The sequence below is a fragment of the Schistocerca piceifrons genome, unplaced genomic scaffold (assembly GCF_021461385.2).
Source record: "Schistocerca piceifrons isolate TAMUIC-IGC-003096 unplaced genomic scaffold, iqSchPice1.1 HiC_scaffold_1137, whole genome shotgun sequence".
NCBI lineage: Eukaryota > Metazoa > Arthropoda > Insecta > Orthoptera > Acrididae > Schistocerca > Schistocerca piceifrons.
This window is the reverse complement of record NW_025726947.1, coordinates 165,116-189,426: the sequence shown is the minus strand read 5'-3', so window position 1 is coordinate 189,426 and position 24,311 is coordinate 165,116. Positions and strand designations below refer to the sequence as shown.

The window sequence follows — 24,311 nt, the reverse complement described above, 5'->3', positions numbered from 1 at the left end:
TCGTTTCGGTGGGGTGGTCCCATACAGAATCTCTCCATGCTGCCTAATGTTTTCCTAGCGTCACACACGTCACGTACTTCACTTTTATTTCATAATCATTTCTGAGAGGTACAGGAATTGCATGAAAACCTGCAGCGCTAGTGGTGTCAAAATTAACACACATATTTGATTTGACTCAGAAGCCGAACGGGTTACTTTCCGACGCTGTCTTAGATGCGCAAATGCCAGCCAAAACTCGCGGTGACGGCACTCAGCCGACCATTTCGCTAGATAACACCGTTCTGGCTGTGTGTGTATCAAGCTCAAGTGCATCTCCAAGCAGGAAATGGACAACAGCAACATTCAGACGATTTCGTACTGCTCAATAGCTACACTAAAACGGTGTGTTTCTTTTGCAGAATTGGAAAAACACGACCGTGATAGGATTCGAACCTGCAATCTTCGGATCCGAAGTCCGACGCCTTATCCATTAGGCCACACGGTCACTGGCCGCCAAGTATTCCTTACATTCGTGTCATCTCGAAACGCTCATACCGCTGAGGAATTGTGTTTTCGTTCTACACAGCCGCTGCCTCTTGCTGCTTCCCACCCATTCGTTACATTCAAGCCTTTACGAGACCGACCAAGTAGAGATTGGGAATCAAGACCACACACTTTGTGCATTCGAAATCGAAGGCAGGGCGTCCCTCGCCGCATTTGCTACGATGGCGATTTGCTACTTCTGCAGAAGCGGCGGCGTCGACGACGACGACGACGACGCTCGCGAGAGGCTCTGTGATATTTGAAAAACACATGTAAAAAATATAAATCAGACTCCGCCTCCCACCCTACGCTGTACCGTTTTGGAAAATGCTTTATCTGCGACATTCGCCTCAATCACATCTGAGAGTAATTGTAAATAAAACACCTGTTGCTAATTGTTCGTCGTTCCAGATACTGCTTGCTATACGGCCACGACGCGCAACTGATTTCGAAAATTCGTTTGCTTCCTGTGAGGATCGAACTCACGACCCCTGGTTTACTAGACCAGTGCTCTGCCACTGAGCTAAAGAGGCGCGGCCTAGCGGTAGTTTTGCGTACTTTGTGCTTACGCTCGTCTGGATCATCAGGCTTAAGCTGACAACACTTCATATTACCGACTAATATTTGCAGCTATGGCGCACCATTACTGCTTGGCTACACATCTCACACGTAACCGATGTGCTCTCCAACCAACACCACTTACATTTCAGAACATGTCTTTGACACATGTCTACGAAATCACCTTCACCTTCAGATACACTTTCCTTGCGTCTGATGGTGACGTAGGCAAAGTTTTAAGTTGCTATTTCCATTACGTCACATTGATCAGAGAAACGGTAATTTACATCTGCAACGGAACAAAATTACGTTCCGCCCAGCGTGGGGCTCGAACCCACGACCCTGAGATTAAGAGTCTCATGCTCTACCGACTGAGCTAGCCGGGCTGCGTCGGTGACTACGTGTCGGGTCGCACGACACACAGTTCTCGTTTCGGTGGGGTGGTCCCATACAGAATCTCTCCATGCTGCCTAATGTTTTCCTAGCGTCACACACGTCACGTACTTCACTTTTATTTCATAATCATTTCTGAGAGGTACAGGAATTGCATGAAAACCTGCAGCGCTAGTGGTGTCAAAATTAACACACATATTTGATTTGACTCAGAAGCCGAACGGGTTACTTTCCGACGCTGTCTTAGATGCGCAAATGCCAGCCAAAACTCGCGGTGACGGCACTCAGCCGACCATTTCGCTAGATAACACCGTTCTGGCTGTGTGTGTATCAAGCTCAAGTGCATCTCCAAGCAGGAAATGGACAACAGCAACATTCAGACGATTTCGTACTGCTCAATAGCTACACTAAAACGGTGTGTTTCTTTTGCAGAATTGGAAAAACACGACCGTGACAGGATTCGAACCTGCAATCTTCGGATCCGAAGTCCGACGCCTTATCCATTAGGCCACACGGTCACTGGCCGCCAAGTATTCCTTACATTCGTGTCATCTCGAAACGCTCATACCGCTGAGGAATTGTGTTTTCGTTCTACACAGCCGCTGCCTCTTGCTGCTTCCCACCCATTCGTTACATTCAAGCCTTTACGAGACCGACCAAGTAGAGATTGGGAATCAAGACCACACACTTTGTGCATTCGAAATCGAAGGCAGGGCGTCCCTCGCCGCATTTGCTACGATGGCGATTTGCTACTTCTGCAGAAGCGGCGGCGTCGACGACGACGACGACGACGCTCGCGAGAGGCTCTGTGATATTTGAAAAACACATGTAAAAAATATAAATCAGACTCCGCCTCCCACCCTACGCTGTACCGTTTTGGAAAATGCTTTATCTGCGACATTCGCCTCAATCACATCTGAGAGTAATTCTAAATAAAACACCTGTTGCTAATTGTTCGTCGTTCCAGATACTGCTTGCTATACGGCCACGACGCGCAACTGATTTCGAAAATTCGTTTGCTTCCTGTGAGGATCGAACTCACGACCCCTGGTTTACTAGACCAGCGCTCTGCCACTGAGCTAAAGAGGCGCGGCCTAGCGGTAGTTTTGCGTACTTTGTGCTTACGCTCGTCTGGATCATCAGGCTTAAGCTGACAACACTTCATATTACCGACTAATATTTGCAGCTATGGCGCACCATTACTGCTTGGCTACACATCTCACACGTAACCGATGTGCTCTCCAACCAACACCACTTACATTTCAGAACATGTCTTTGACACATGTCTACGAAATCACCTTCACCTTCAGATACACTTTCCTTGCGTCTGATGGTGACGTAGGCAAAGTTTTAAGTTGCTATTTCCATTACGTCACATTGATCAGAGAAACGGTAATTTACATCTGCAACGGAACAAAATTACGTTCCGCCCAGCGTGGGGCTCGAACCCACGACCCTGAGATTAAGAGTCTCATGCTCTACCGACTGAGCTAGCCGGGCTGCGTCGGTGACTACGTGTCGGGTCGCACGACACACAGTTCTCGTTTCGGTGGGGTGGTCCCATACAGAATCTCTCCATGCTGCCTAATGTTTTCCTAGCGTCACACACGTCACGTACTTCACTTTTATTTCATAATCATTTCTGAGAGGTACAGGAATTGCATGAAAACCTGCAGCGCTAGTGGTGTCAAAATTAACACACATATTTGATTTGACTCAGAAGCCGAACGGGTTACTTTCCGACGCTGTCTTAGATGCGCAAATGCCAGCCAAAACTCGCGGTGACGGCACTCAGCCGACCATTTCGCTAGATAACACCGTTCTGGCTGTGTGTGTATCAAGCTCAAGTGCATCTCCAAGCAGGAAATGGACAACAGCAACATTCAGACGATTTCGTACTGCTCAATAGCTACACTAAAACGGTGTGTTTCTTTTGCAGAATTGGAAAAACACGACCGTGATAGGATTCGAACCTGCAATCTTCGGATCCGAAGTCCGACGCCTTATCCATTAGGCCACACGGTCACTGGCCGCCAAGTATTCCTTACATTCGTGTCATCTCGAAACGCTCATACCGCTGAGGAATTGTGTTTTCGTTCTACACAGCCGCTGCCTCTTGCTGCTTCCCACCCATTCGTTACATTCAAGCCTTTACGAGACCGACCAAGTAGAGATTGGGAATCAAGACCACACACTTTGTGCATTCGAAATCGAAGGCAGGGCGTCCCTCGCCGCATTTGCTACGATGGCGATTTGCTACTTCTGCAGAAGCGGCGGCGGCGACGACGACGACGACGACGCTCGCGAGAGGCTCTGTGATATTTGAAAAACACATCTAAAAAATATAATTCAGACTGCCGCCTCCCACCCTACGCTGTACCGCTTTGGAAAATGCTTTATCTGCGACATTCGCCTCAATCACATCTGAGAGTAATTCTAAATAAAACACCTGTTGCTAATTGTTCGTCGTTCCAGATACTGCTTGCTATACGGCCACGACGCGCAACTGATTTCGAAAATTCGTTTGCTTCCTGTGAGGATCGAACTCACGACCCCTGGTTTACTAGACCAGTGCTCTGCCACTGAGCTAAAGAGGCGCGGCCTAGCGGTAGTTTTGCGTACTTTGTGCTTACGCTCGTCTGGATCATCAGGCTTAAGCTGACAACACTTCATATTACCGACTAATATTTGCAGCTATGGCGCACCATTACTGCTTGGCTACACATCTCACACGTAACCGATGTGCTCTCCAACCAACACCACTTACATTTCAGAACATGTCTTTGACACATGTCTACGAAATCACCTTCACCTTCAGATACACTTTCCTTGCGTCTGATGGTGACGTAGGCAAAGTTTTAAGTTGCTATTTCCATTACGTCACATTGATCAGAGAAACGGTAATTTACATCTGCAGCGGAACAAAATTACGTTCCGCCCAGCGTGGGGCTCGAACCCACGACCCTGAGATTAAGAGTCTCATGCTCTACCGACTGAGCTAGCCGGGCTGCGTCGGTGACTACGTGTCGGGTCGCACGACACACAGTTCTCGTTTCGGTGGGGTGGTCCCATACAGAATCTCTCCATGCTGCCTAATGTTTTCCTAGCGTCACACACGTCACGTACTTCACTTTTATTTCATAATCATTTCTGAGAGGTACAGGAATTGCATGAAAACCTGCAGCGCTAGTGGTGTCAAAATTAACACACATATTTGATTTGACTCAGAAGCCGAACGGGTTACTTTCCGACGCTGTCTTAGATGCGCAAATGCCAGCCAAAACTCGCGGTGACGGCACTCAGCCGACCATTTCGCTAGATAACACCGTTCTGGCTGTGTGTGTATCAAGCTCAAGTGCATCTCCAAGCAGGAAATGGACAACAGCAACATTCAGACGATTTCGTACTGCTCAATAGCTACACTAAAACGGTGTGTTTCTTTTGCAGAATTGGAAAAACACGACCGTGACAGGATTCGAACCTGCAATCTTCGGATCCGAAGTCCGACGCCTTATCCATTAGGCCACACGGTCACTGGCCGCCAAGTATTCCTTACATTCGTGTCATCTCGAAACGCTCATACCGCTGAGGAATTGTGTTTTCGTTCTACACAGCCGCTGCCTCTTGCTGCTTCCCACCCATTCGTTACATTCAAGCCTTTACGAGACCGACCAAGTAGAGATTGGGAATCAAGACCACACACTTTGTGCATTCGAAATCGAAGGCAGGGCGTCCCTCGCCGCATTTGCTACGATGGCGATTTGCTACTTCTGCAGAAGCGGCGGCGTCGACGACGACGACGACGCTCGCGAGAGGCTCTGTGATATTTGAAAAACACATGTAAAAAATATAAATCAGACTCCGCCTCCCACCCTACGCTGTACCGTTTTGGAAAATGCTTTATCTGCGACATTCGCCTCAATCACATCTGAGAGTAATTCTAAATAAAACACCTGTTGCTAATTGTTCGTCGTTCCAGATACTGCTTGCTATACGGCCACGACGCGCAACTGATTTCGAAAATTCGTTTGCTTCCTGTGAGGATCGAACTCACGACCCCTGGTTTACTAGACCAGTGCTCTGCCACTGAGCTAAAGAGGCGCGGCCTAGCGGTAGTTTTGCGTACTTTGTGCTTACGCTCGTCTGGATCATCAGGCTTAAGCTGACAACACTTCATATTACCGACTAATATTTGCAGCTATGGCGCACCATTACTGCTTGGCTACACATCTCACACGTAACCGATGTGCTCTCCAACCAACACCACTTACATTTCAGAACATGTCTTTGACACATGTCTACGAAATCACCTTCACCTTCAGATACACTTTCCTTGCGACTGATGTACACGTAGGCAAAGTTTTAAGTTGCTATTTCCATTACGTCACATTGATCAGAGAAACGGTAATTTACATCTGCAGCGGAACAAAATTACGTTCCGCCCAGCGTGGGGCTCGAACCCACGACCCTGAGATTAAGAGTCTCATGCTCTACCGACTGAGCTAGCCGGGCTGCGTCGGTGACTACGTGTCGGGTCGCACGACACACAGTTCTCGTTTCGGTGGGGTGGTCCCATACAGAATCTCTCCATGCTGCCTAATGTTTTCCTAGCGTCACACACGTCACGTACTTCACTTTTATTTCATAATCATTTCTGAGAGGTACAGGAATTGCATGAAAACCTGCAGCGCTAGTGGTGTCAAAATTAACACACATATTTGATTTGACTCAGAAGCCGAACGGGTTACTTTCCGACGCTGTCTTAGATGCGCAAATGCCAGCCAAAACTCGCGGTGACGGCACTCAGCCGACCATTTCGCTAGATAACACCGTTCTGGCTGTGTGTGTATCAAGCTCAAGTGCATCTCCAAGCAGGAAATGGACAACAGCAACATTCAGACGATTTCGTACTGCTCAATAGCTACACTAAAACGGTGTGTTTCTTTTGCAGAATTGGAAAAACACGACCGTGATAGGATTCGAACCTGCAATCTTCGGATCCGAAGTCCGACGCCTTATCCATTAGGCCACACGGTCACTGGCCGCCAAGTATTCCTTACATTCGTGTCATCTCGAAACGCTCATACCGCTGAGGAATTGTGTTTTCGTTCTACACAGCCGCTGCCTCTTGCTGCTTCCCACCCATTCGTTACATTCAAGCCTTTACGAGACCGACCAAGTAGAGATTGGGAATCAAGACCACACACTTTGTGCATTCGAAATCGAAGGCAGGGCGTCCCTCGCCGCATTTGCTACGATGGCGATTTGCTACTTCTGCAGAAGCGGCGGCGTCGACGACGACGACGACGACGCTCGCGAGAGGCTCTGTGATATTTGAAAAACACATGTAAAAAATATAAATCAGACTCCGCCTCCCACCCTACGCTGTACCGTTTTGGAAAATGCTTTATCTGCGACATTCGCCTCAATCACATCTGAGAGTAATTCTAAATAAAACACCTGTTGCTAATTGTTCGTCGTTCCAGATACTGCTTGCTATACGGCCACGACGCGCAACTGATTTCGAAAATTCGTTTGCTTCCTGTGAGGATCGAACTCACGACCCCTGGTTTACTAGACCAGTGCTCTGCCACTGAGCTAAAGAGGCGCGGCCTAGCGGTAGTTTTGCGTACTTTGTGCTTACGCTCGTCTGGATCATCAGGCTTAAGCTGACAACACTTCATATTACCGACTAATATTTGCAGCTATGGCGCACCATTACTGCTTGGCTACACATCTCACACGTAACCGATGTGCTCTCCAACCAACACCACTTACATTTCAGAACATGTCTTTGACACATGTCTACGAAATCACCTTCACCTTCAGATACACTTTCCTTGCGTCTGATGGTGACGTAGGCAAAGTTTTAAGTTGCTATTTCCATTACGTCACATTGATCAGAGAAACGGTAATTTACATCTGCAACGGAACAAAATTACGTTCCGCCCAGCGTGGGGCTCGAACCCACGACCCTGAGATTAAGAGTCTCATGCTCTACCGACTGAGCTAGCCGGGCTGCGTCGGTGACTACGTGTCGGGTCGCACGACACACAGTTCTCGTTTCGGTGGGGTGGTCCCATACAGAATCTCTCCATGCTGCCTAATGTTTTCCTAGCGTCACACACGTCACGTACTTCACTTTTATTTCATAATCATTTCTGAGAGGTACAGGAATTGCATGAAAACCTGCAGCGCTAGTGGTGTCAAAATTAACACACATATTTGATTTGACTCAGAAGCCGAACGGGTTACTTTCCGACGCTGTCTTAGATGCGCAAATGCCAGCCAAAACTCGCGGTGACGGCACTCAGCCGACCATTTCGCTAGATAACACCGTTCTGGCTGTGTGTGTATCAAGCTCAAGTGCATCTCCAAGCAGGAAATGGACAACAGCAACATTCAGACGATTTCGTACTGCTCAATAGCTACACTAAAACGGTGTGTTTCTTTTGCAGAATTGGAAAAACACGACCGTGACAGGATTCGAACCTGCAATCTTCGGATCCGAAGTCCGACGCCTTATCCATTAGGCCACACGGTCACTGGCCGCCAAGTATTCCTTACATTCGTGTCATCTCGAAACGCTCATACCGCTGAGGAATTGTGTTTTCGTTCTACACAGCCGCTGCCTCTTGCTGCTTCCCACCCATTCGTTACATTCAAGCCTTTACGAGACCGACCAAGTAGAGATTGGGAATCAAGACCACACACTTTGTGCATTCGAAATCGAAGGCAGGGCGTCCCTCGCCGCATTTGCTACGATGGCGATTTGCTACTTCTGCAGAAGCGGCGGCGTCGACGACGACGACGACGCTCGCGAGAGGCTCTGTGATATTTGAAAAACACATGTAAAAAATATAAATCAGACTCCGCCTCCCACCCTACGCTGTACCGTTTTGGAAAATGCTTTATCTGCGACATTCGCCTCAATCACATCTGAGAGTAATTCTAAATAAAACACCTGTTGCTAATTGTTCGTCGTTCCAGATACTGCTTGCTATACGGCCACGACGCGCAACTGATTTCGAAAATTCGTTTGCTTCCTGTGAGGATCGAACTCACGACCCCTGGTTTACTAGACCAGCGCTCTGCCACTGAGCTAAAGAGGCGCGGCCTAGCGGTAGTTTTGCGTACTTTGTGCTTACGCTCGTCTGGATCATCAGGCTTAAGCTGACAACACTTCATATTACCGACTAATATTTGCAGCTATGGCGCACCATTACTGCTTGGCTACACATCTCACACGTAACCGATGTGCTCTCCAACCAACACCACTTACATTTCAGAACATGTCTTTGACACATGTCTACGAAATCACCTTCACCTTCAGATACACTTTCCTTGCGTCTGATGGTGACGTAGGCAAAGTTTTAAGTTGCTATTTCCATTACGTCACATTGATCAGAGAAACGGTAATTTACATCTGCAACGGAACAAAATTACGTTCCGCCCAGCGTGGGGCTCGAACCCACGACCCTGAGATTAAGAGTCTCATGCTCTACCGACTGAGCTAGCCGGGCTGCGTCGGTGACTACGTGTCGGGTCGCACGACACACAGTTCTCGTTTCGGTGGGGTGGTCCCATACAGAATCTCTCCATGCTGCCTAATGTTTTCCTAGCGTCACACACGTCACGTACTTCACTTTTATTTCATAATCATTTCTGAGAGGTACAGGAATTGCATGAAAACCTGCAGCGCTAGTGGTGTCAAAATTAACACACATATTTGATTTGACTCAGAAGCCGAACGGGTTACTTTCCGACGCTGTCTTAGATGCGCAAATGCCAGCCAAAACTCGCGGTGACGGCACTCAGCCGACCATTTCGCTAGATAACACCGTTCTGGCTGTGTGTGTATCAAGCTCAAGTGCATCTCCAAGCAGGAAATGGACAACAGCAACATTCAGACGATTTCGTACTGCTCAATAGCTACACTAAAACGGTGTGTTTCTTTTGCAGAATTGGAAAAACACGACCGTGATAGGATTCGAACCTGCAATCTTCGGATCCGAAGTCCGACGCCTTATCCATTAGGCCACACGGTCACTGGCCGCCAAGTATTCCTTACATTCGTGTCATCTCGAAACGCTCATACCGCTGAGGAATTGTGTTTTCGTTCTACACAGCCGCTGCCTCTTGCTGCTTCCCACCCATTCGTTACATTCAAGCCTTTACGAGACCGACCAAGTAGAGATTGGGAATCAAGACCACACACTTTGTGCATTCGAAATCGAAGGCAGGGCGTCCCTCGCCGCATTTGCTACGATGGCGATTTGCTACTTCTGCAGAAGCGGCGGCGGCGACGACGACGACGACGACGCTCGCGAGAGGCTCTGTGATATTTGAAAAACACATCTAAAAAATATAATTCAGACTGCCGCCTCCCACCCTACGCTGTACCGCTTTGGAAAATGCTTTATCTGCGACATTCGCCTCAATCACATCTGAGAGTAATTCTAAATAAAACACCTGTTGCTAATTGTTCGTCGTTCCAGATACTGCTTGCTATACGGCCACGACGCGCAACTGATTTCGAAAATTCGTTTGCTTCCTGTGAGGATCGAACTCACGACCCCTGGTTTACTAGACCAGTGCTCTGCCACTGAGCTAAAGAGGCGCGGCCTAGCGGTAGTTTTGCGTACTTTGTGCTTACGCTCGTCTGGATCATCAGGCTTAAGCTGACAACACTTCATATTACCGACTAATATTTGCAGCTATGGCGCACCATTACTGCTTGGCTACACATCTCACACGTAACCGATGTGCTCTCCAACCAACACCACTTACATTTCAGAACATGTCTTTGACACATGTCTACGAAATCACCTTCACCTTCAGATACACTTTCCTTGCGTCTGATGGTGACGTAGGCAAAGTTTTAAGTTGCTATTTCCATTACGTCACATTGATCAGAGAAACGGTAATTTACATCTGCAGCGGAACAAAATTACGTTCCGCCCAGCGTGGGGCTCGAACCCACGACCCTGAGATTAAGAGTCTCATGCTCTACCGACTGAGCTAGCCGGGCTGCGTCGGTGACTACGTGTCGGGTCGCACGACACACAGTTCTCGTTTCGGTGGGGTGGTCCCATACAGAATCTCTCCATGCTGCCTAATGTTTTCCTAGCGTCACACACGTCACGTACTTCACTTTTATTTCATAATCATTTCTGAGAGGTACAGGAATTGCATGAAAACCTGCAGCGCTAGTGGTGTCAAAATTAACACACATATTTGATTTGACTCAGAAGCCGAACGGGTTACTTTCCGACGCTGTCTTAGATGCGCAAATGCCAGCCAAAACTCGCGGTGACGGCACTCAGCCGACCATTTCGCTAGATAACACCGTTCTGGCTGTGTGTGTATCAAGCTCAAGTGCATCTCCAAGCAGGAAATGGACAACAGCAACATTCAGACGATTTCGTACTGCTCAATAGCTACACTAAAACGGTGTGTTTCTTTTGCAGAATTGGAAAAACACGACCGTGACAGGATTCGAACCTGCAATCTTCGGATCCGAAGTCCGACGCCTTATCCATTAGGCCACACGGTCACTGGCCGCCAAGTATTCCTTACATTCGTGTCATCTCGAAACGCTCATACCGCTGAGGAATTGTGTTTTCGTTCTACACAGCCGCTGCCTCTTGCTGCTTCCCACCCATTCGTTACATTCAAGCCTTTACGAGACCGACCAAGTAGAGATTGGGAATCAAGACCACACACTTTGTGCATTCGAAATCGAAGGCAGGGCGTCCCTCGCCGCATTTGCTACGATGGCGATTTGCTACTTCTGCAGAAGCGGCGGCGTCGACGACGACGACGACGCTCGCGAGAGGCTCTGTGATATTTGAAAAACACATGTAAAAAATATAAATCAGACTCCGCCTCCCACCCTACGCTGTACCGTTTTGGAAAATGCTTTATCTGCGACATTCGCCTCAATCACATCTGAGAGTAATTCTAAATAAAACACCTGTTGCTAATTGTTCGTCGTTCCAGATACTGCTTGCTATACGGCCACGACGCGCAACTGATTTCGAAAATTCGTTTGCTTCCTGTGAGGATCGAACTCACGACCCCTGGTTTACTAGACCAGTGCTCTGCCACTGAGCTAAAGAGGCGCGGCCTAGCGGTAGTTTTGCGTACTTCGTGCTTACGCTCGTCTGGATCATCAGGCTTAAGCTGACAACACTTCATATTACTGACTAATATTTGCAGCTATGGCGCACCATTACTGCTTGGCTACACATCTCACACGTAACCGATGTGCTCTCCAACCAACACCACTTACATTTCAGAACATGTCTTTGACACATGTCTACGAAATCACCTTCACCTTCAGATACACTTTCCTTGCGACTGATGTACACGTAGGCAAAGTTTTAAGTTGCTATTTCCATTACGTCACATTGATCAGAGAAACGGTAATTTACATCTGCAGCGGAACAAAATTACGTTCCGCCCAGCGTGGGGCTCGAACCCACGACCCTGAGATTAAGAGTCTCATGCTCTACCGACTGAGCTAGCCGGGCTGCGTCGGTGACTACGTGTCGGGTCGCACGACACACAGTTCTCGTTTCGGTGGGGTGGTCCCATACAGAATCTCTCCATGCTGCCTAATGTTTTCCTAGCGTCACACACGTCACGTACTTCACTTTTATTTCATAATCATTTCTGAGAGGTACAGGAATTGCATGAAAACCTGCAGCGCTAGTGGTGTCAAAATTAACACACATATTTGATTTGACTCAGAAGCCGAACGGGTTACTTTCCGACGCTGTCTTAGATGCGCAAATGCCAGCCAAACCTCGCGGTGACGGCACTCAGCCGACCATTTCGCTAGATAACACCGTTCTGGCTGTGTGTGTATCAAGCTCAAGTGCATCTCCAAGCAGGAAATGGACAACAGCAACATTCAGACGATTTCGTACTGCTCAATAGCTACACTAAAACGGTGTGTTTCTTTTGCAGAATTGGAAAAACACGACCGTGATAGGATTCGAACCTGCAATCTTCGGATCCGAAGTCCGACGCCTTATCCATTAGGCCACACGGTCACTGGCCGCCAAGTATTCCTTACATTCGTGTCATCTCGAAACGCTCATACCGCTGAGGAATTGTGTTTTCGTTCTACACAGCCGCTGCCTCTTGCTGCTTCCCACCCATTCGTTACATTCAAGCCTTTACGAGACCGACCAAGTAGAGATTGGGAATCAAGACCACACACTTTGTGCATTCGAAATCGAAGGCAGGGCGTCCCTCGCCGCATTTGCTACGATGGCGATTTGCTACTTCTGCAGAAGCGGCGGCGTCGACGACGACGACGACGCTCGCGAGAGGCTCTGTGATATTTGAAAAACACATGTAAAAAATATAAATCAGACTCCGCCTCCCACCCTACGCTGTACCGTTTTGGAAAATGCTTTATCTGCGACATTTGCCTCAATCACATCTGAGAGTAATTCTAAATAAAACACCTGTTGCTAATTGTTCGTCGTTCCAGATACTGCTTGCTATACGGCCACGACGCGCAACTGATTTCGAAAATTCGTTTGCTTCCTGTGAGGATCGAACTCACGACCCCTGGTTTACTAGACCAGTGCTCTGCCACTGAGCTAAAGAGGCGCGGCCTAGCGGTAGTTTTGCGTACTTTGTGCTTACGCTCGTCTGGATCATCAGGCTTAAGCTGACAACACTTCATATTACCGACTAATATTTGCAGCTATGGCGCACCATTACTGCTTGGCTACACATCTCACACGTAACCGATGTGCTCTCCAACCAACACCACTTACATTTCAGAACATGTCTTTGACACATGTCTACGAAATCACCTTCACCTTCAGATACACTTTCCTTGCGTCTGATGGTGACGTAGGCAAAGTTTTAAGTTGCTATTTCCATTACGTCACATTGATCAGAGAAACGGTAATTTACATCTGCAACGGAACAAAATTACGTTCCGCCCAGCGTGGGGCTCGAACCCACGACCCTGAGATTAAGAGTCTCATGCTCTACCGACTGAGCTAGCCGGGCTGCGTCGGTGACTACGTGTCGGGTCGCACGACACACAGTTCTCGTTTCGGTGGGGTGGTCCCATACAGAATCTCTCCATGCTGCCTAATGTTTTCCTAGCGTCACACACGTCACGTACTTCACTTTTATTTCATAATCATTTCTGAGAGGTACAGGAATTGCATGAAAACCTGCAGCGCTAGTGGTGTCAAAATTAACACACATATTTGATTTGACTCAGAAGCCGAACGGGTTACTTTCCGACGCTGTCTTAGATGCGCAAATGCCAGCCAAAACTCGCGGTGACGGCACTCAGCCGACCATTTCGCTAGATAACACCGTTCTGGCTGTGTGTGTATCAAGCTCAAGTGCATCTCCAAGCAGGAAATGGACAACAGCAACATTCAGACGATTTCGTACTGCTCAATAGCTACACTAAAACGGTGTGTTTCTTTTGCAGAATTGGAAAAACACGACCGTGATAGGATTCGAACCTGCAATCTTCGGATCCGAAGTCCGACGCCTTATCCATTAGGCCACACGGTCACTGGCCGCCAAGTATTCCTTACATTCGTGTCATCTCAAAACGCTCATACCGCTGAGGAATTGTGTTTTCGTTCTACACAGCCGCTGCCTCTTGCTGCTTCCCACCCATTCGTTACATTCAAGCCTTTACGAGACCGACCAAGTAGAGATTGGGAATCAAGACCACACACTTTGTGCATTCGAAATCGAAGGCAGGGCGTCCCTCGCCGCATTTGCTACGATGGCGATTTGCTACTTCTGCAGAAGCGGCGGCGTCGACGACGACGACGACGCTCGCGAGAGGCTCTGTGATATTTGAAAAACACATGTAAAAAATATAAATCAGACTCCGCCTCCCACCCTACGCTGTACCGTTTTGGAAAATGCTTTATCTGCGACATTCGCCTCAATCACATCTGAGAGTAATTCTAAATAAAACACCTGTTGCTAATTGTTCGTCGTTCCAGATACTGCTTGCTATACGGCCACGACGCGCAACTGATTTCGAAAATTCGTTTGCTTCCTGTGAGGATCGAACTCACGACCCCTGGTTTACTAGACCAGTGCTCTGCCACTGAGCTAAAGAGGCGCGGCCTAGCGGTAGTTTTGCGTACTTTGTGCTTACGCTCGTCTGGATCATCAGGCTTAAGCTGACAACACTTCATATTACCGACTAATATTTGCAGCTATGGCGCACCATTACTGCTTGGCTACACATCTCACACGTAACCGATGTGCTCTCCAACCAACACCACTTACATTTCAGAACATGTCTTTGACACATGTCTACGAAATCACCTTCACCTTCAGATACACTTTCCTTGCGTCTGATGGTGACGTAGGCAAAGTTTTAAGTTGCTATTTCCATTACGTCACATTGATCAGAGAAACGGTAATTTACATCTGCAACGGAACAAAATTACGTTCCGCCCAGCGTGGGGCTCGAACCCACGACCCTGAGATTAAGAGTCTCATGCTCTACCGACTGAGCTAGCCGGGCTGCGTCGGTGACTACGTGTCGGGTCGCACGACACACAGTTCTCGTTTCGGTGGGGTGGTCCCATACAGAATCTCTCCATGCTGCCTAATGTTTTCCTAGCGTCACACACGTCACGTACTTCACTTTTATTTCATAATCATTTCTGAGAGGTACAGGAATTGCATGAAAACCTGCAGCGCTAGTGGTGTCAAAATTAACACACATATTTGATTTGACTCAGAAGCCGAACGGGTTACTTTCCGACGCTGTCTTAGATGCGCAAATGCCAGCCAAAACTCGCGGTGACGGCACTCAGCCGACCATTTCGCTAGATAACACCGTTCTGGCTGTGTGTGTATCAAGCTCAAGTGCATCTCCAAGCAGGAAATGGACAACAGCAACATTCAGACGATTTCGTACTGCTCAATAGCTACACTAAAACGGTGTGTTTCTTTTGCAGAATTGGAAAAACACGACCGTGACAGGATTCGAACCTGCAATCTTCGGATCCGAAGTCCGACGCCTTATCCATTAGGCCACACGGTCACTGGCCGCCAAGTATTCCTTACATTCGTGTCATCTCGAAACGCTCATACCGCTGAGGAATTGTGTTTTCGTTCTACACAGCCGCTGCCTCTTGCTGCTTCCCACCCATTCGTTACATTCAAGCCTTTACGAGACCGACCAAGTAGAGATTGGGAATCAAGACCACACACTTTGTGCATTCGAAATCGAAGGCAGGGCGTCCCTCGCCGCATTTGCTACGATGGCGATTTGCTACTTCTGCAGAAGCGGCGGCGGCGACGACGACGACGCTCGCGAGAGGCTCTGTGATATTTGAAAAACACATCTAAAAAATATAATTCAGACTGCCGCCTCCCACCCTACGCTGTACCGCTTTGGAAAATGCTTTATCTGCGACATTCGCCTCAATCACATCTGAGAGTAATTCTAAATAAAACACCTGTTGCTAATTGTTCGTCGTTCCAGATACTGCTTGCTATACGGCCACGACGCGCAACTGATTTCGAAAATTCGTTTGCCTCCTGTGAGGATCGAACTCACGACCCCTGGTTTACTAGACCAGTGCTCTGCCACTGAGCTAAAGAGGCGCGGCCTAGCGGTAGTTTTGCGTACTTCGTGCTTACGCTCGTCTGGATCATCAGGCTTAAGCTGACAACACTTCATATTACTGACTAATATTTGCAGCTATGGCGCACCATTACTGCTTGGCTACACATCTCACACGTAACCGATGTGCTCTCCAACCAACACCACTTACATTTCAGAACATGTCTTTGACACATGTCTACGAAATCACCTTCACCTTCAGATACACTTTCCTTGCGTCTGATGGTGACGTAGGCAAAGTTTTAAGTTGCTATTTCCATTACGTCACATTGATCAGAGAAACGGTAATTTACATCTGCAACGGAACAAAATTACGTTCCGCCCAGCGTGGGGCTCGAACCCACGACCCTGAGATTAAGAGTCTCATGCTCTACCGACTGAGCTAGCCGGGCTGCGTCGGTGACTACGTGTCGGGTCGCACGACACACAGTTCTCGTTTCGGTGGGGTGGTCCCATACAGAATCTCTCCATGCTGCCTAATGTTTTCCTAGCGTCACACACGTCACGTACTTCACTTTTATTTCATAATCATTTCTGAGAGGTACAGGAATTGCATGAAAACCTGCAGCGCTAGTGGTGTCAAAATTAACACACATATTTGATTTGACTCAGAAGCCGAACGGGTTACTTTCCGACGCTGTCTTAGATGCGCAAATGCCAGCCAAAACTCGCGGTGACGGCACTCAGCCGACCATTTCGCTAGATAACACCGTTCTGGCTGTGTGTGTATCAAGCTCAAGTGCATCTCCAAGCAGGAAATGGACAACAGCAACATTCAGACGATTTCGTACTGCTCAATAGCTACACTAAAACGGTGTGTTTCTTTTGCAGAATTGGAAAAACACGACCGTGACAGGATTCGAACCTGCAATCTTCGGATCCGAAGTCCGACGCCTTATCCATTAGGCCACACGGTCACTGGCCGCCAAGTATTCCTTACATTCGTGTCATCTCGAAACGCTCATACCGCTGAGGAATTGTGTTTTCGTTCTACACAGCCGCTGCCTCTTGCTGCTTCCCACCCATTCGTTACATTCAAGCCTTTACGAGACCGACCAAGTAGAGATTGGGAATCAAGACCACACACTTTGTGCATTCGAAATCGAAGGCAGGGCGTCCCTCGCCGCATTTGCTACGATGGCGATTTGCTACTTCTGCAGAAGCGGCGGCGTCGACGACGACGACGACGCTCGCGAGAGGCTCTGTGATATTTGAAAAACACATGTAAAAAATATAAATCAGACTCCGCCTCCCACCCTACGCTGTACCGTTTTGGAAAATGCTTTATCTGCGACATTCGCCTCAATCACATCTGAGAGTAATTCTAAATAAAACACCTGTTGCTAATTGTTCGTCGTTCCAGATACTGCTTGCTATACGGCCACGACGCGCAACTGATTTCGAAAATTCGTTTGCTTCCTGTGAGGATCGAACTCACGACCCCTGGTTTACTAGACCAGTGCTCTGCCACTGAGCTAAAGAGGCGCGGCCTAGCGGTAGTTTTGCGTACTTTGTGCTTACGCTCGTCTGGATCATCAGGCTTAAGCTGACAACACTTCATATTACCGACTAATATTTGCAGCTATGGCGCACCATTACTGCTTGGCTACACATCTCACACGTAACCGATGTGCTCTCCAACCAACACCACTTACATTTCAGAACATGTCTTTGACACATGTCTACGAAATCACCTTCACCTTCAGATACACTTTCCTTGCGTCTGATGGTGACGTAGGCAAAGTTTTAAGTTGCTATTTCCATTACGTCACATTGATCAGAGAAACGGTAATTTACATCTGCAACGGAACAAAATTACGTTCCGCCCAGCGTGGGGCTCGAACCCACGACCCTGAGATTAAGAGTCTCATGCTCTACCGACTGAGCTAGCCGGGCTGCGTCGGTGACTACGTGTCGGGTCGCACGACACACAGTTCTCGTTTCGGTGGGGTGGTCCCATACAGAATCTCTCCATGCTGCCTAATGTTTTCCTAGCGTCACACACGTCACGTACTTCACTTTTATTTCATAATCATTTCTGAGAGGTACAGGAATTGCATGAAAACCTGCAGCGCTAGTGGTGTCAAAATTAACACACATATTTGATTTGACTCAGAAGCCGAACGGGTTACTTTCCGACGCTGTCTTAGATGCGCAAATGCCAGCCAAAACTCGCGGTGACGGCACTCAGCCGACCATTTCGCTAGATAACACCGTTCTGGCTGTGTGTGTATCAAGCTCAAGTGCATCTCCAAGCAGGAAATGGACAACAGCAACATTCAGACGATTTCGTACTGCTCAATAGCTACACTAAAACGGTGTGTTTCTTTTGCAGAATTGGAAAAACACGACCGTGACAGGATTCGAACCTGCAATCTTCGGATCCGAAGTCCGACGCCTTATCCATTAGGCCACACGGTCACTGGCCGCCAAGTATTCCTTACATTCGTGTCATCTCGAAACGCTCATACCGCTGAGGAATTGTGTTTTCGTTCTACACAGCCGCTGCCTCTTGCTGCTTCCCACCCATTCGTTACATTCAAGCCTTTACGAGACCGACCAAGTAGAGATTGGGAATCAAGACCACACACTTTGTGCATTCGAAATCGAAGGCAGGGCGTCCCTCGCCGCATTTGCTACGATGGCGATTTGCTACTTCTGCAGAAGCGGCGGCGGCGACGACGACGACGCTCGCGAGAGGCTCTGTGATATTTGAAAAACACATCTAAAAAATATAATTCAGACTGCCGCCTCCCACCCTACGCTGTACCGCTTTGGAAAATGCTTTATCTGCGACATTCGCCTCAATCACATCTGAGAGTAATTCTAAATAAAACACCTGTTGCTAATTGTTCGTCGTTCCAGATACTGCTTGCTATACGGCCACGACGCGCAACTGATTTCGAAAATTCGTTTGCCTCCTGTGAGGATCGAACTCACGACCCCTGGTTTACTAGACCAGTGCTCTGCCACTGAGCTAAAGAGGCGCGGCCTAGCGGTAGTTTTGCGTACTTCGTGCTTACGCTCGTCTGGATCATCAGGCTTAAGCTGACAACACTTCATATTACTGACTAATATTTGCAGCTATGGCGCACCATTACTGCTTGGCTACACATCTCACACGTAACCGATGTGCTCTCCAACCAACACCACTTACATTTCAGAACATGTCTTTGACACATGTCTACGAAATCACCTTCACCTTCAGATACACTTTCCTTGCGTCTGATGGTGACGTAGGCAAAGTTTTAAGTTGCTATTTCCATTACGTCACATTGATCAGAGAAACGGTAATTTACATCTGCAACGGAACAAAATTACGTTCCGCCCAGCGTGGGGCTCGAACCCACGACCCTGAGATTAAGAGTCTCATGCTCTACCGACTGAGCTAGCCGGGCTGCGTCGGTGACTACGTGTCGGGTCGCACGACACACAGTTCTCGTTTCGGTGGGGTGGTCCCATACAGAATCTCTCCATGCTGCCTAATGTTTTCCTAGCGTCACACACGTCACGTACTTCACTTTTATTTCATAATCATTTCTGAGAGGTACAGGAATTGCATGAAAACCTGCAGCGCTAGTGGTGTCAAAATTAACACACATATTTGATTTGACTCAGAAGCCGAACGGGTTACTTTCCGACGCTGTCTTAGATGCGCAAATGCCAGCCAAAACTCGCGGTGACGGCACTCAGCCGACCATTTCGCTAGATAACACCGTTCTGGCTGTGTGTGTATCAAGCTCAAGTGCATCTCCAAGCAGGAAATGGACAACAGCAACATTCAGACGATTTCGTACTGCTCAATAGCTACACTAAAACGGTGTGTTTCTTTTGCAGAATTGGAAAAACACGACCGTGACAGGATTCGAACCTGCAATCTTCGGATCCGAAGTCCGACGCCTTATCCATTAGGCCACACGGTCACTGGCCGCCAAGTATTCCTTACATTCGTGTCATCTCGAAACGCTCATACCGCTGAGGAATTGTGTTTTCGTTCTACACAGCCGCTGCCTCTTGCTGCTTCCCACCCATTCGTTACATTCAAGCCTTTACGAGACCGACCAAGTAGAGATTGGGAATCAAGACCACACACTTTGTGCATTCGAAATCGAAGGCAGGGCGTCCCTCGCCGCATTTGCTACGATGGCGATTTGCTACTTCTGCAGAAGCGGCGGCGTCGACGACGACGACGACGCTCGCGAGAGGCTCTGTGATATTTGAAAAACACATGTAAAAAATATAAATCAGACTCCGCCTCCCACCCTACGCTGTACCGTTTTGGAAAATGCTTTATCTGCGACATTCGCCTCAATCACATCTGAGAGTAATTCTAAATAAAACACCTGTTGCTAATTGTTCGTCGTTCCAGATACTGCTTGCTATACGGCCACGACGCGCAACTGATTTCGAAAATTCGTTTGCTTCCTGTGAGGATCGAACTCACGACCCCTGGTTTACTAGACCAGTGCTCTGCCACTGAGCTAAAGAGGCGCGGCCTAGCGGTAGTTTTGCGTACTTTGTGCTTACGCTCGTCTGGATCATCAGGCTTAAGCTGACAACACTTCATATTACCGACTAATATTTGCAGCTATGGCGCACCATTACTGCTTGGCTACACATCTCACACGTAACCGATGTGCTCTCCAACCAACACCACTTACATTTCAGAACATGTCTTTGACACATGTCTACGAAATCACCTTCACCTTCAGATACACTTTCCTTGCGTCTGATGGTGACGTAGGCAAAGTTTTAAGTTGCTATTTCCATTACGTCACATTGATCAGAGAAACGGTAATTTACATCTGCAACGGAACAAAATTACGTTCCGCCCAGCGTGGGGCTCGAACCCACGACCCTGAGATTAAGAGTCTCATGCTCTACCGACTGAGCTAGCCGGGCTGCGTCGGTGACTACGTGTCGGGTCGCACGACACACAGTTCTCGTTTCGGTGGGGTGGTCCCATACAGAATCTCTCCATGCTGCCTAATGTTTTCCTAGCGTCACACACGTCACGTACTTCACTTTTATTTCATAATCATTTCTGAGAGGTACAGGAATTGCATGAAAACCTGCAGCGCTAGTGGTGTCAAAATTAACACACATATTTGATTTGACTCAGAAGCCGAACGGGTTACTTTCCGACGCTGTCTTAGATGCGCAAATGCCAGCCAAAACTCGCGGTGACGGCACTCAGCCGACCATTTCGCTAGATAACACCGTTCTGGCTGTGTGTGTATCAAGCTCAAGTGCATCTCCAAGCAGGAAATGGACAACAGCAACATTCAGACGATTTCGTACTGCTCAATAGCTACACTAAAACGGTGTGTTTCTTTTGCAGAATTGGAAAAACACGACCGTGACAGGATTCGAACCTGCAATCTTCGGATCCGAAGTCCGACGCCTTATCCATTAGGCCACACGGTCACTGGCCGCCAAGTATTCCTTACATTCGTGTCATCTCGAAACGCTCATACCGCTGAGGAATTGTGTTTTCGTTCTACACAGCCGCTGCCTCTTGCTGCTTCCCACCCATTCGTTACATTCAAGCCTTTACGAGACCGACCAAGTAGAGATTGGGAATCAAGACCACACACTTTGTGCATTCGAAATCGAAGGCAGGGCGTCCCTCGCCGCATTTGCTACGATGGCGATTTGCTACTTCTGCAGAAGCGGCGGCGGCGACGACGACGACGACGCTCGCGAGAGGCTCTGTGATATTTGAAAAACACATCTAAAAAATATAATTCAGACTGCCGCCTCCCACCCTACGCTGTACCGCTTTGGAAAATGCTTTATCTGCGACATTCGCCTCAATCACATCTGAGAGTAATTCTAAATAAAACACCTGTTGCTAATTGTTCGTCGTTCCAGATACTGCTTGCTATACGGCCACGACGCGCAACTGATTTCGAAAATTCGTTTGCCTCCTGTGAGGATCGAACTCACGACCCCTGGTTTACTAGACCAGTGCTCTGCCACTGAGCTAAAGAGGCGCGGCCTAGCGGTAGTTTTGCGTACTTCGTGCTTACGCTCGTCTGGATCATCAGGCTTAAGCTGACAACACTTCATATTACTGACTAATATTTGCAGCTATGGCGCACCATTACTGCTTGGCTACACATCTCACACGTAACCGATGTGCTCTCCAACCAACACCACTTACATTTCAGAACATGTCTTTGACACATGTCTACGAAATCACCTTCACCTTCAGATACACTTTCCTTGCGACTGATGTACACGTAGGCAAAGTTTTAAGTTGCTATTTCCATTACGTCACATTGATCAGAGAAACGGTAATTTACATCTGCAGCGGAACAAAATTACGTTCCGCCCAGCGTGGGGCTCGAACCCACGACCCTGAGATTAAGAGTCTCATGCTCTACCGACTGAGCTAGCCGGGCTGCGTCGGTGACTACGTGTCGGGTCGCACGACACACAGTTCTCGTTTCGGTGGGGTGGTCCCATACAGAATCTCTCCATGCTGCCTAATGTTTTCCTAGCGTCACACACGTCACGTACTTCACTTTTATTTCATAATCATTTCTGAGAGGTACAGGAATTGCATGAAAACCTGCAGCGCTAGTGGTGTCAAAATTAACACACATATTTGATTTGACTCAGAAGCCGAACGGGTTACTTTCCGACGCTGTCTTAGATGCGCAAATGCCAGCCAAAACTCGCGGTGACGGCACTCAGCCGACCATTTCGCTAGATAACACCGTTCTGGCTGTGTGTGTATCAAGCTCAAGTGCATCTCCAAGCAGGAAATGGACAACAGCAACATTCAGACGATTTCGTACTGCTCAATAGCTACACTAAAACGGTGTGTTTCTTTTGCAGAATTGGAAAAACACGACCGTGATAGGATTCGAACCTGCAATCTTCGGATCCGAAGTCCGACGCCTTATCCTTTAGGCCACACGGTCACTGGCCGCCAAGTATTCCTTACATTCGTGTCATCTCGAAACGCTCATACCGCTGAGGAATTGTGTTTTCGTTCTACACAGCCGCTGCCTCTTGCTGCTTCCCACCCATTCGTTACATTCAAGCCTTTACGAGACCGACCAAGTAGAGATTGGGAATCAAGACCACACACTTTGTGCATTCGAAATCGAAGGCAGGGCGTCCCTCGCCGCATTTGCTACGATGGCGATTTGCTACTTCTGCAGAAGCGGCGGCGTCGACGACGACGACGACGACGCTCGCGAGAGGCTCTGTGATATTTGAAAAACACATGTAAAAAATATAAATCAGACTCCGCCTCCCACCCTACGCTGTACCGTTTTGGAAAATGCTTTATCTGCGACATTTGCCTCAATCACATCTGAGAGTAATTCTAAATAAAACACCTGTTGCTAATTGTTCGTCGTTCCAGATACTGCTTGCTATACGGCCACGACGCGCAACTGATTTCGAAAATTCGTTTGCTTCCTGTGAGGATCGAACTCACGACCCCTGGTTTACTAGACCAGTGCTCTGCCACTGAGCTAAAGAGGCGCGGCCTAGCGGTAGTTTTGCGTACTTTGTGCTTACGCTCGTCTGGATCATCAGGCTTAAGCTGACAACACTTCATATTACCGACTAATATTTGCAGCTATGGCGCACCATTACTGCTTGGCTACACATCTCACACGTAACCGATGTGCTCTCCAACCAACACCACTTACATTTCAGAACATGTCTTTGACACATGTCTACGAAATCACCTTCACCTTCAGATACACTTTCCTTGCGTCTGATGGTGACGTAGGCAAAGTTTTAAGTTGCTATTTCCATTACGTCACATTGATCAGAGAAACGGTAATTTACATCTGCAACGGAACAAAATTACGTTCCGCCCAGCGTGGGGCTCGAACCCACGACCCTGAGATTAAGAGTCTCATGCTCTACCGACTGAGCTAGCCGGGCTGCGTCGGTGACTACGTGTCGGGTCGCACGACACACAGTTCTCGTTTCGGTGGGGTGGTCCCATACAGAATCTCTCCATGCTGCCTAATGTTTTCCTAGCGTCACACACGTCACGTACTTCACTTTTATTTCATAATCATTTCTGAGAGGTACAGGAATTGCATGAAAACCTGCAGCGCTAGTGGTGTCAAAATTAACACACATATTTGATTTGACTCAGAAGCCGAACGGGTTACTTTCCGACGCTGTCTTAGATGCGCAAATGCCAGCC

The 24,311-nt window shown here is 48.1% G+C and overlaps 48 non-coding genes across 48 annotated transcripts; all 48 read right to left on the bottom strand.

The window, feature by feature from the left end:
* Positions 1-411: 411 nt before the first annotated feature.
* On the bottom strand, positions 412-484 carry Trnar-ucg. Its single transcript has one exon. It is a non-coding gene; the product is annotated as a tRNA-Arg (tRNA).
* Positions 485-983: 499 nt separating this feature from the next.
* On the bottom strand, positions 984-1,055 carry Trnat-agu. Its single transcript has one exon. It is a non-coding gene; the product is annotated as a tRNA-Thr (tRNA).
* Positions 1,056-1,393: 338 nt separating this feature from the next.
* Trnak-cuu lies at positions 1,394-1,466 on the bottom strand. Its single transcript has one exon. It is a non-coding gene; the product is annotated as a tRNA-Lys (tRNA).
* Positions 1,467-1,918: 452 nt separating this feature from the next.
* On the bottom strand, positions 1,919-1,991 carry Trnar-ucg. The gene has a single exon. It is a non-coding gene; the product is annotated as a tRNA-Arg (tRNA).
* A 499-nt stretch (positions 1,992-2,490) lies between these two features.
* On the bottom strand, positions 2,491-2,562 carry Trnat-agu. The gene has a single exon. It is a non-coding gene; the product is annotated as a tRNA-Thr (tRNA).
* Positions 2,563-2,900: 338 nt separating this feature from the next.
* Trnak-cuu lies at positions 2,901-2,973 on the bottom strand. The gene has a single exon. It is a non-coding gene; the product is annotated as a tRNA-Lys (tRNA).
* Positions 2,974-3,425: 452 nt separating this feature from the next.
* Trnar-ucg lies at positions 3,426-3,498 on the bottom strand. The gene has a single exon. It is a non-coding gene; the product is annotated as a tRNA-Arg (tRNA).
* Positions 3,499-3,998: 500 nt separating this feature from the next.
* Positions 3,999-4,070, bottom strand: Trnat-agu. The gene has a single exon. It is a non-coding gene; the product is annotated as a tRNA-Thr (tRNA).
* A 338-nt stretch (positions 4,071-4,408) lies between these two features.
* Positions 4,409-4,481, bottom strand: Trnak-cuu. The gene has a single exon. It is a non-coding gene; the product is annotated as a tRNA-Lys (tRNA).
* Positions 4,482-4,933: 452 nt separating this feature from the next.
* Positions 4,934-5,006, bottom strand: Trnar-ucg. The gene has a single exon. It is a non-coding gene; the product is annotated as a tRNA-Arg (tRNA).
* A 496-nt stretch (positions 5,007-5,502) lies between these two features.
* On the bottom strand, positions 5,503-5,574 carry Trnat-agu. The gene has a single exon. It is a non-coding gene; the product is annotated as a tRNA-Thr (tRNA).
* Positions 5,575-5,912: 338 nt separating this feature from the next.
* Positions 5,913-5,985, bottom strand: Trnak-cuu. The gene has a single exon. It is a non-coding gene; the product is annotated as a tRNA-Lys (tRNA).
* A 452-nt stretch (positions 5,986-6,437) lies between these two features.
* On the bottom strand, positions 6,438-6,510 carry Trnar-ucg. Its single transcript has one exon. It is a non-coding gene; the product is annotated as a tRNA-Arg (tRNA).
* A 499-nt stretch (positions 6,511-7,009) lies between these two features.
* Trnat-agu lies at positions 7,010-7,081 on the bottom strand. The gene has a single exon. It is a non-coding gene; the product is annotated as a tRNA-Thr (tRNA).
* A 338-nt stretch (positions 7,082-7,419) lies between these two features.
* Trnak-cuu lies at positions 7,420-7,492 on the bottom strand. Its single transcript has one exon. It is a non-coding gene; the product is annotated as a tRNA-Lys (tRNA).
* Positions 7,493-7,944: 452 nt separating this feature from the next.
* Trnar-ucg lies at positions 7,945-8,017 on the bottom strand. Its single transcript has one exon. It is a non-coding gene; the product is annotated as a tRNA-Arg (tRNA).
* A 496-nt stretch (positions 8,018-8,513) lies between these two features.
* Positions 8,514-8,585, bottom strand: Trnat-agu. Its single transcript has one exon. It is a non-coding gene; the product is annotated as a tRNA-Thr (tRNA).
* Positions 8,586-8,923: 338 nt separating this feature from the next.
* Trnak-cuu lies at positions 8,924-8,996 on the bottom strand. Its single transcript has one exon. It is a non-coding gene; the product is annotated as a tRNA-Lys (tRNA).
* Positions 8,997-9,448: 452 nt separating this feature from the next.
* Positions 9,449-9,521, bottom strand: Trnar-ucg. The gene has a single exon. It is a non-coding gene; the product is annotated as a tRNA-Arg (tRNA).
* Positions 9,522-10,021: 500 nt separating this feature from the next.
* Trnat-agu lies at positions 10,022-10,093 on the bottom strand. Its single transcript has one exon. It is a non-coding gene; the product is annotated as a tRNA-Thr (tRNA).
* A 338-nt stretch (positions 10,094-10,431) lies between these two features.
* On the bottom strand, positions 10,432-10,504 carry Trnak-cuu. The gene has a single exon. It is a non-coding gene; the product is annotated as a tRNA-Lys (tRNA).
* A 452-nt stretch (positions 10,505-10,956) lies between these two features.
* Trnar-ucg lies at positions 10,957-11,029 on the bottom strand. The gene has a single exon. It is a non-coding gene; the product is annotated as a tRNA-Arg (tRNA).
* Positions 11,030-11,525: 496 nt separating this feature from the next.
* Trnat-agu lies at positions 11,526-11,597 on the bottom strand. The gene has a single exon. It is a non-coding gene; the product is annotated as a tRNA-Thr (tRNA).
* Positions 11,598-11,935: 338 nt separating this feature from the next.
* Trnak-cuu lies at positions 11,936-12,008 on the bottom strand. The gene has a single exon. It is a non-coding gene; the product is annotated as a tRNA-Lys (tRNA).
* Positions 12,009-12,460: 452 nt separating this feature from the next.
* On the bottom strand, positions 12,461-12,533 carry Trnar-ucg. The gene has a single exon. It is a non-coding gene; the product is annotated as a tRNA-Arg (tRNA).
* A 496-nt stretch (positions 12,534-13,029) lies between these two features.
* On the bottom strand, positions 13,030-13,101 carry Trnat-agu. Its single transcript has one exon. It is a non-coding gene; the product is annotated as a tRNA-Thr (tRNA).
* Positions 13,102-13,439: 338 nt separating this feature from the next.
* On the bottom strand, positions 13,440-13,512 carry Trnak-cuu. Its single transcript has one exon. It is a non-coding gene; the product is annotated as a tRNA-Lys (tRNA).
* Positions 13,513-13,964: 452 nt separating this feature from the next.
* On the bottom strand, positions 13,965-14,037 carry Trnar-ucg. The gene has a single exon. It is a non-coding gene; the product is annotated as a tRNA-Arg (tRNA).
* Positions 14,038-14,533: 496 nt separating this feature from the next.
* On the bottom strand, positions 14,534-14,605 carry Trnat-agu. The gene has a single exon. It is a non-coding gene; the product is annotated as a tRNA-Thr (tRNA).
* Positions 14,606-14,943: 338 nt separating this feature from the next.
* Trnak-cuu lies at positions 14,944-15,016 on the bottom strand. The gene has a single exon. It is a non-coding gene; the product is annotated as a tRNA-Lys (tRNA).
* A 452-nt stretch (positions 15,017-15,468) lies between these two features.
* Positions 15,469-15,541, bottom strand: Trnar-ucg. Its single transcript has one exon. It is a non-coding gene; the product is annotated as a tRNA-Arg (tRNA).
* Positions 15,542-16,035: 494 nt separating this feature from the next.
* Trnat-agu lies at positions 16,036-16,107 on the bottom strand. Its single transcript has one exon. It is a non-coding gene; the product is annotated as a tRNA-Thr (tRNA).
* Positions 16,108-16,445: 338 nt separating this feature from the next.
* Trnak-cuu lies at positions 16,446-16,518 on the bottom strand. Its single transcript has one exon. It is a non-coding gene; the product is annotated as a tRNA-Lys (tRNA).
* Positions 16,519-16,970: 452 nt separating this feature from the next.
* On the bottom strand, positions 16,971-17,043 carry Trnar-ucg. The gene has a single exon. It is a non-coding gene; the product is annotated as a tRNA-Arg (tRNA).
* A 496-nt stretch (positions 17,044-17,539) lies between these two features.
* On the bottom strand, positions 17,540-17,611 carry Trnat-agu. Its single transcript has one exon. It is a non-coding gene; the product is annotated as a tRNA-Thr (tRNA).
* A 338-nt stretch (positions 17,612-17,949) lies between these two features.
* Trnak-cuu lies at positions 17,950-18,022 on the bottom strand. Its single transcript has one exon. It is a non-coding gene; the product is annotated as a tRNA-Lys (tRNA).
* A 452-nt stretch (positions 18,023-18,474) lies between these two features.
* On the bottom strand, positions 18,475-18,547 carry Trnar-ucg. The gene has a single exon. It is a non-coding gene; the product is annotated as a tRNA-Arg (tRNA).
* A 494-nt stretch (positions 18,548-19,041) lies between these two features.
* Positions 19,042-19,113, bottom strand: Trnat-agu. Its single transcript has one exon. It is a non-coding gene; the product is annotated as a tRNA-Thr (tRNA).
* Positions 19,114-19,451: 338 nt separating this feature from the next.
* On the bottom strand, positions 19,452-19,524 carry Trnak-cuu. The gene has a single exon. It is a non-coding gene; the product is annotated as a tRNA-Lys (tRNA).
* Positions 19,525-19,976: 452 nt separating this feature from the next.
* On the bottom strand, positions 19,977-20,049 carry Trnar-ucg. The gene has a single exon. It is a non-coding gene; the product is annotated as a tRNA-Arg (tRNA).
* Positions 20,050-20,545: 496 nt separating this feature from the next.
* On the bottom strand, positions 20,546-20,617 carry Trnat-agu. Its single transcript has one exon. It is a non-coding gene; the product is annotated as a tRNA-Thr (tRNA).
* A 338-nt stretch (positions 20,618-20,955) lies between these two features.
* Positions 20,956-21,028, bottom strand: Trnak-cuu. The gene has a single exon. It is a non-coding gene; the product is annotated as a tRNA-Lys (tRNA).
* Positions 21,029-21,480: 452 nt separating this feature from the next.
* Trnar-ucg lies at positions 21,481-21,553 on the bottom strand. The gene has a single exon. It is a non-coding gene; the product is annotated as a tRNA-Arg (tRNA).
* Positions 21,554-22,050: 497 nt separating this feature from the next.
* Trnat-agu lies at positions 22,051-22,122 on the bottom strand. The gene has a single exon. It is a non-coding gene; the product is annotated as a tRNA-Thr (tRNA).
* A 338-nt stretch (positions 22,123-22,460) lies between these two features.
* Trnak-cuu lies at positions 22,461-22,533 on the bottom strand. Its single transcript has one exon. It is a non-coding gene; the product is annotated as a tRNA-Lys (tRNA).
* A 452-nt stretch (positions 22,534-22,985) lies between these two features.
* Positions 22,986-23,058, bottom strand: Trnar-ucg. Its single transcript has one exon. It is a non-coding gene; the product is annotated as a tRNA-Arg (tRNA).
* A 499-nt stretch (positions 23,059-23,557) lies between these two features.
* Trnat-agu lies at positions 23,558-23,629 on the bottom strand. Its single transcript has one exon. It is a non-coding gene; the product is annotated as a tRNA-Thr (tRNA).
* Positions 23,630-23,967: 338 nt separating this feature from the next.
* Trnak-cuu lies at positions 23,968-24,040 on the bottom strand. The gene has a single exon. It is a non-coding gene; the product is annotated as a tRNA-Lys (tRNA).
* Between the last annotated feature and the right edge of the window lie 271 nt (positions 24,041-24,311).